This window comes from Hemicordylus capensis, chromosome 3 (genome assembly GCF_027244095.1).
Source record: "Hemicordylus capensis ecotype Gifberg chromosome 3, rHemCap1.1.pri, whole genome shotgun sequence".
In the NCBI taxonomy this organism is placed as follows: Eukaryota; Metazoa; Chordata; class Lepidosauria; order Squamata; family Cordylidae; genus Hemicordylus; species Hemicordylus capensis.
This window is the reverse complement of record NC_069659.1, coordinates 154,774,444-154,782,500: the sequence shown is the minus strand read 5'-3', so window position 1 is coordinate 154,782,500 and position 8,057 is coordinate 154,774,444. Positions and strand designations below refer to the sequence as shown.

At 44.9% G+C, this 8,057-nt stretch overlaps 1 long non-coding RNA gene across 4 annotated transcripts in view; it reads left to right on the top strand.

Annotated features, from left to right (window-relative positions):
- Positions 1–7,023, top strand: part of LOC128350860 (uncharacterized) — an 11,212-nt gene extending 4,189 nt beyond the window's left edge. For 2 of the 4 annotated variants that reach the window (XR_008319474.1, XR_008319475.1), the window contains exons 3-4: positions 276–481; positions 1,787–7,023. This is a non-coding gene — a long non-coding RNA (uncharacterized LOC128350860). The remainder of the gene's footprint in view (positions 1–275; positions 482–1,786) is intronic. The other 2 variants (XR_008319477.1, XR_008319476.1) reach the window with 2 other exon arrangements.
- Positions 7,024–8,057: the final 1,034 nt, after the last annotated feature.

Here is an 8,057-nt window from a genome sequence, read left to right as displayed (position 1 = left end):
TGCATGCACATGTTCTTCCCAGAGTCACCCCATTACCTAAGGGTAATATCTTACAGTGCTCACATGTAGTCTCCCATTCAAATGGATCCAGGGAGGATCCTGCTTAGCAAATGTGACAATTCATGCCAATTGAGACACCAACTCAACAGCACACAGATCCTACATGTATACCCCGTTGAGTGGACTTGCATTTGATTAGAGATACTTTGCTTTACACGGCACATGGTAGAAAGAGGGATGACCTCATTGGCATCTCTTCCTGTACTCTTTTCAAGGAGAACATTGTTCACAACAAGGAACAGCTCATCCAAGAAACCAGTGCTGTAAATAACCATCTGATGTCCCCTTCTCAAGTATCCCCCAATTCTCAGGAATGGCTCTGAGAGGGTGCAGTGGGGAGGAGGGGACGAGGAGAGTCCCCTTCTATGAGCTTCCTTCTAACTGCAATTGTTTGGACAACCCATTAGTTTTGCTTTTGCTGGTAAGAGCACACTCTGTTTTGCTTATAATACAATCATTATTGAAATGAATGTGGATTCCCAGTCTGCTAAGGAATATTTATGATCTACGTCACTGACATCTCAACTCATGTTTATTTTACTAAAAATCATTTACTTTTGCTTTTCAAAAAATCTGTTCTTTACAGGAGCTGATGTGGCAGACACCAACAATGCTAAAATGGTTAAGATCATGTTCTAGAGTAGAACACTGTTATTGTTATTTGGAGAGAAGAAGTAAAGTAGTCAGAACAATCACACTGAAGGCCAAAATAAGAAATGGCACACTATCATCCTCCACTTATACAGCCAGCCCTTTGTACACTGAAGGGAGAACTGTGTGGCAGATAGGAGGCTTAACTAAGACTTTAACTCCCTTCTCCCTTGCCAGCCTTTGGCCAGATGCATACATAGCTCTGAGCAAAGGTATCTTCAATCCGCAGCTTTGGGGAAGAGTGAGACTGGTGAATAATTATAAGGGAATAATGTATGCATCACATGTAATGGCTGTATATCATAGCATCTCTGGCACACACACACACTGCCTGTCAATGACTAGCAAGGAAGGGAGACTGGGGGAAAGGGAAAATTAATGCCCCTATGGAGTTTCCATCCTACACATTTTATTTATTTTATTTTATTTTTGCATTTATATACCGCCTTTCGTTAAAAAGATAACCCCAAGGCGGTATATATGTAGTTCTTTTAGGCATATGTGCTAGAGCAGATGGATCTTGCCCGTATTTAGGTGGGGAAAAGAAAGAAGAGAACAATTTTGTAAAGGAAAACTAAACTAGCATTTAGCTTCCCAGCATTCTACTGAGTAAATACTCAGCGAGTCGAATGAATTTTGAACTTGTCTCATATAAAATTAAACATATGTCTCATTGGGATTGAGCAGAGCTTTTAAAGGTCTTTGTTCCCAACAATTAAATGTCATTTATAGAACTGGGGGAAAATACATTCTGATCTCATAAATCCCAAAGAAGCTTAAAATAATGATCACATACTTTTATAATGACAGAAGTAGAGGCCCAATTCAGCTCTGCATGACACCACTGAAAAGCTCTCCATTGACTTCAAGGGGAAATGAACAAAGCTCTGAAAAAGCAAGGCAGAAGGGTTTTGTAGGTTAAGGGAGAACTAGAAATTACAGAAAATATGCAGCTGTTGCCTCAAAAATATGACACAAGTCATGTACCCACTGAAGTTAGGGGATCAGTGGAACTAGATATGGAGGATTTCGGAGACAGTACCATGATGACTATAACATCTAGTTCTGGTCTTAGTTTGCAGTTCACAATTGTTATGATCCTGAATCCAGGATCTTTCCCCACCCCAACTGGGGGATGAGACAAAGTGAGAAGACTCTACAAACCAGACACTAGGCAACCCCACACTGCTGGAGCCCCACAACATGAGAACTGGGAGAACCAGAGTCAGCACCCCACCACAAAGCAAGGACATGGCCCTGCCTCCATCCTTGGACACAAAGGAGTCCCCCTTGAAAACCTGCCAGTCCAAGTAAAGGTCTTCCAATGCCACCGCCAGCTATTACAAAGTTAAGTACGGTTCCTAAACAGAACTTTCTCCAGGGAAGGGGTAGAGTCAATCCACTCCACATAGCCAGCAACTACAGAAATTGACAGTCAGCTCTTAACATCCACTGGAGCAACATCCATCTTTCTTTTTTGTATCCACCTCTCTTACTCAGAGCTGTCCAGGGTTTGGACCCCCTTTTCCTCCTGTGCATCCTTTGGAGCTGCAAAAAGCTCTGGTATCTGGATCTCTAACTCAGCTGTGGCCCCTGCTCAACCATTGACCGCCACCTAGAACCAGATAACTAGCTACATGCTCTAGAGAAGTTGCAGCTTTCTCTGGATTCCAGCCATAGTGGCTTATGGCAGAACACAAAATTTCATTAAAAACATGAGGTTTTCGACCTCATATTTGCCTCCAATGTGTGGGAGGGGTCAGGGGTATTTTCAGGGAAGTAGCAGCAGTCTGGAGAAGGTGTTTAACTTTTCATCCACCACCTCCTTTTTCTTCAGAATATCACCAGACTACTTTTTCTCCAAACTGACTTCAGATCAAACAACACAGAACTCCCCTACATATCCCTGTGACTTCTACTCTGGGTTGTAGAATGTGTGATTCATTTTGAAAAGCAACAGGGTACATCGTTTTAATAATTGTCAGAGGAAAACTGAAATACACAAACTGAAAAAACAAACAAACCCCCTCCCCGCCTCGTGTTGGAAAAACAAAGGTAAAAGAATGGATTTTGGTATAGACAGCCACCCCCACCTGTTTTAAGAATGTTTTGAAGAAGAGGAAAAATGTTTGAGTTGAACATGGTAAAGAGGAGGGAATATCCACAGTTTGCCTCCTATCTCTCTCTGGTGGGGCTGTATATAAATGACAGATATTTCTGTGTTATTGCACTGTTTTAAAATGTTGATTGTGTAAACACTTTGCAAAGCAATTTCACATGTCTATCAAGATATGGTCACCAGCAGAAGAAAGAAGTATCTTAAGACACGCAAGCCTTAAAACAGCTACCCGAAAGACAAACAGTAACAAAATCAGCAAGGGTAGAAAAGATAGTTAGCAACCTTACATCCTGCATTGTGACGTCTCTGCAGTGCCTAATAATCCATTGTGAAGCTCAGTTTATAGCTTCTTTTCATGTTTGACTGAAGTAATCATGAGGAGAAAGGCCTGCAGCATTCAATGGGGAAAATCCTGATCACTGTCAATGGATTGAAGATTGTGGATACAGTTGTTTGTTCTATGGAACAGTTATAGTAAGCACTGGCCGATAGCATAATGCTGCAAACTCCCAGTGATGTTATGCTACTACAAGGCTGCTGCATTAGCTACTTGTTCTAAGTCTGGAGCTTGAGTTCTAGATTAGTGTCACACAACTGTTGCATTAGTTGCACATCTGTCACAGAGGTCTAAGCAAGCTTGTGGTAGTGAAACATTAGAGCAACCTGCAGCACGCCTCATTTGTTTTAAAGGGTACTTTTGTTCCTTGGTGCAATTTTTAAAACCCCTGTGCCTTCATGCAACTATGCAATTTCCTTGCATTACAGCAACTTTGCTCCTTGCACAAGGCAGAGTTAGTCAGTCTGCAATGCAAGTGTTTTCTTTAAAATATCTAGAAACTGGCTTGAACAAAAAGAAAAATGCAGTGCTTACTAAACAAAGAGATTTGCAGTGCTTACTAAATTTATACACTAGAATGGCATTGGAAATCACTGTCTCGCCAGCAAAGCTGTTGAGCTGCTGCATGTCAGACCGCTGTTAAAGAACACTAATGGTCACTAAACAGGTTGGCAACCCTATGACATGGTCTATTATTAGAAAGTTATTAATTGTGCACTGTAATTCTGTCTGCCGCTTACGCTATTGTGAGGGTGGCAGTAACAGTGGAAGAAATCTTCATTTGGCATTAGGAGCCTGCAGGACATTTTGGAGCGGGGTGGAGTTTGGTATGCCATGTGTTTTTGTTCCTTAAGCCCCTGCTCATTTTTAATTTGTTCTGGTAACAAATGTCCATGACCCATTTTTCTTCCCACATTTGTTTTCATGATGAAGCCGGTGGTGGGGGACCATACAAGGTAAGGTTTTTATGGCCCCCTCCCTTACCTTGGACAGGGCACACCAGAAGGCTTCTTGTCTTTTGTTTAAAAGCAGCTTAAAGACACACACGCACAAAAAGTAAACCTCTTTGCCCCACCACAAGATGAGCACGCCTTCACACATGCACACACAAACACAAAAGTGGGAGAATGAAAATGGGGGGGGGATTTATAATGAAAGAAATGTAAATTCAACAAATAAATGACAAAATGAATGGAGCTGAAACAAATATAAAGGGAACATCAGAGTTCTTTCTGCCAGCTATAAATTTATTTTCCCACAGTGTCCTGAACGTTTTGCTTGTCTGCGGCATTGCTGGAACAAATGGAAGTCACCCCAGAACAGGCAGGGTTGGCAGTTGCCTTCAAGGCCAACAGAATTATGGAGATCTGGGGGACTGTGTGTGTGAGAGAAAAATTGACAGCATCTACCAAGAGGCAGCATCTGGGAGAAGCTCTATGCTCTTCTAACACTTTAAAAATAATTTAAAGAAAAGAAGAAAATGCCCGCCTATTGGGCACACTATCACAGCAATATTTGACCGTGAAGATTCCAGGAACATCTGTGAGTCTGGCACAGGAGGTGGAGATGAAAGCATTACTTTGTCTATCCCCTGTTCCTCAAGTTACAAACCCCATACACTTTTATTACCTTGGCAATATTATATTTTTACTGTCTTCCTCATAGGGCTTCTGCTGCTGGCACCAGGTGGAATCCCCCTCCCTCATGGCTCAAACATCTTTAAAGGTCTCATAGTCAGCCTGTGTGGACAATACATGAGGGGGTGCTCATCAAATGGCCTCTCTACATATGCTCCAAATAGTTATTTAAAGGAATATTGGGAATACATGTAGAAGGATGATAGAGATGAATAGCCCTCTCATGCAATTAGGAGATTCCCCAATAATGCATTGGGTTGATATCTGGTGATGTCAGGGCAGGTGTGTCCTGACATCACCCCATCTTGAATGCATGTTGTGGCTGGCATCTCATCCAAACTGGCCCAAAACATTGGAATCCATTATTGTTCCAGAGGTACATTTCTGAAATTTTACTATCTGGGTGTGGGGGGGGGGGGGCGGCAGGATTCCTGCTTCTTTGCTGGAATCTTTTACACCAAAAGTAAATGTAAAAGTGAAACTCCCCCACAAAGTAATTCCAATGCATTTTTAAAAAGATTGTACAATGCTGCAGAGATGAAATTGAGCACATGTGACTTTAAAAAATGAAATGTTATTTTAATTCAATTTAAAACTCTATGTTGACTAAAGGGTACCATTTCACAGTTATTGAGGAAAGAATTAAAGAAACTAAACTGCTTTTGGATATATTCAAGTTTACACTGCAAAAAACAGGGCATTTTAAAGTGTTATGGGTACTTTAAAAAAAATCAGTGCGGTGATTATCACGATTGCCAAAAAGTGGAATAAGGGAGACTAGCCTGCTTTCTGGCGACCGTGAGAACCACAGGGCTCGCAGGCGAGCCCAGTTGCTGTAAAGCAGGTTACCCGCTTATAGATCCCTCCCTTAAGCCCAGGTTAGCAGAGTGAGTGCTCCACTAACCTGGCCTCTGCTCCGCACCACAGCAACTCACGGGAGGAGTCCCTCAACTGGGAGACTAAAAAGCAGCCTCCCGGCTCGGGAGTCTCTCCAGCATGCTCTGTGCACTCGCACAGATCATTCTGGAACTTCCAGGGCCCGCGCGGGCCCCGATCCCCGCAGCCCCCGCCAGCTCCGTGATGGAACCAGCAGTTGTGTGGGCGGCTGATCTGGCTGCCCAAGGCTGCAGCCTGCTCGTGTGCGAGGAGAGCAGGCTAGGCCCGCTTTCCCCGCTAACCCTCTCGAGGCGGGTCTCACTGATCTTGAGACCTGCCTCATTGTATACTAAAGGGTGCCTCTGCTTTGACTACTATGGTGTTAAACCACTGCTTTTCCATCTGTACTTATACTGGACCTACAGGGAAGCAAAATGTGTATTAGCAATGAAGAATTGTGAATTTCAGATTATCTCTTCACTTAATATCTCATTTATGTAATCTGTGGCCATCAAGGTTTTGACTGAGTCTTCACAACCATGAAAGAGGAAACTTTAAAATAAAACTGAGCCATTTTGACTGCCAGGCAAATATCTTATATATCTTATTTCCTGCCTTATTAAGTATACTTTTCTTACACAGTGGCTAATAATTACAAGTAAAGTAAAATAAAAAATATGCAAACATCACATAGCTCAAACATAACAAAACTAGGCTCCAGTTTTGGACTGGAGCTGGGACTAGGCTGGGGCATGGACAATTCTTCCAAGGATGGATTCTCAGGGGAAAATATTTTCTGGATTATGTCAAAGGCCTTAAAGTTGCAAGAGATAGATAGATATATAGGGGGCCAACTGCAAGTAAGGTTGTTACCATGGAAATAAAACTGAGGTGCTGGTGGGAAGGATGAGAGAAAAATCCTGTGACAAACCAGACTGAGTAACCAGAGGAACATGCTGATGGTTCAGAAATAACAATCAAGATAACAACATCAGGAATAGAGGAGGCCAGGCCTGAAAGGTGATAAGCCGGTCAGGAGGCCTCTCCTCCACCACATATCTAAGTTCCATGCAGAGACTTGACTTGATGGCTGCTCAATTCACAACATTCTTCTGCCTCAAAAAGGCTTATATTTCCCTCTCAATATAATTTAGGGTAATCCCACATTCCTAGGGCTGTATAGTAATATTAGAGTTTCTGGAGAATAAAGCAAGAAGAAGAAGAAAATTAAAAGGTGTGGGCGGTGGGGGCAAGGTGATTTTGTGAATGAATTGCCGTGTTTCCCCGAAAGTAGCTGCATCTATGGGCCTCTCCCATTTTATTGATTTATTTTTCTACTAGCTGACCCGTGCGGCCGCCGCCGCCTTGCCTCCGCGGCCGGGCCCAGCCAGTCCCGCCGCCTCGCTTCCGCGGCTGGGCCCGGCCAGGCCAGGCTACCTCTCTCTCTCCTCCCGCCCCCCATCTCCAGCAGGGCAGAGTGCGGCCGCTGCCGCCAGCGGGCCTGGCCGGCCCCAGAGTGCCACCGCCGATGCCGTGGCCGGCCCCAGAGTGCCGCCATCAGGCCCGCCGCCTTGCCTCCGTGGCCGGGCCCGGCCCCGCCGCCTCGCTGGGCCCCGCCGCCTTGCCCCGCCTCGCTGGGCCCGCCGCTCGCTGGGCCCCGCCACCACGGCCTGGCCCGCCGCCATCGTGCTGGGCCTGCCACCTCGCCCCGCCTCACGGCCGGGGCCGCCGCCACCTTGCTGGGCCCACCGCCTCGCTGGGCTCCACCGCCACGGCCCTGGGCCCGCCGCCTTGCCTCCGCAGCCGCCCAGCAAGCGAATTCTCCTGGGTGTGCTGCCAGCCAATCAGGCGCCCCCTGCAGCCCAGCCAATCAGCTGGGCTGCCGGGACGCATTTCTCCTGGACACACCCAGGAGAATTATATATATAGATGTAAACTGCTTTGGGAACTTTTGTTGAAAAGCAGTGTATAAATAGTCTTCATACTCATACTCTGCCTAGAGTGCCCATGTTACAAATTACAATAGGTGCACAGAGGTAGAGGCATCTGGACTTCTCAGCTTGATCCTTCCATCACCGTAAGGCTAAGGTTGCAATTTCCCCTGGATTTCTGGGTATTTACCAGATTTTAAGCATGTTCCCCAGCTCCTGGTTAGCCCATTAGCTTGCCTGGGTTCCCAGCTTTCATTTTTTAAAATAAAAAAAGCTAAACTCTATCCCTTATAGAAGTGGAGTTAAGGAACAAAACATAGGTTCACTATTCTGTTCAACCACTGGACTTGGAGAAATGCAGGTGAAGCAAATGAGGGTGGCTGGGAAAGGTTCATACAATAAGTAATCCCCCTGAGGAATGTTGCCTTTGTCTGTTTTTTGTTTTT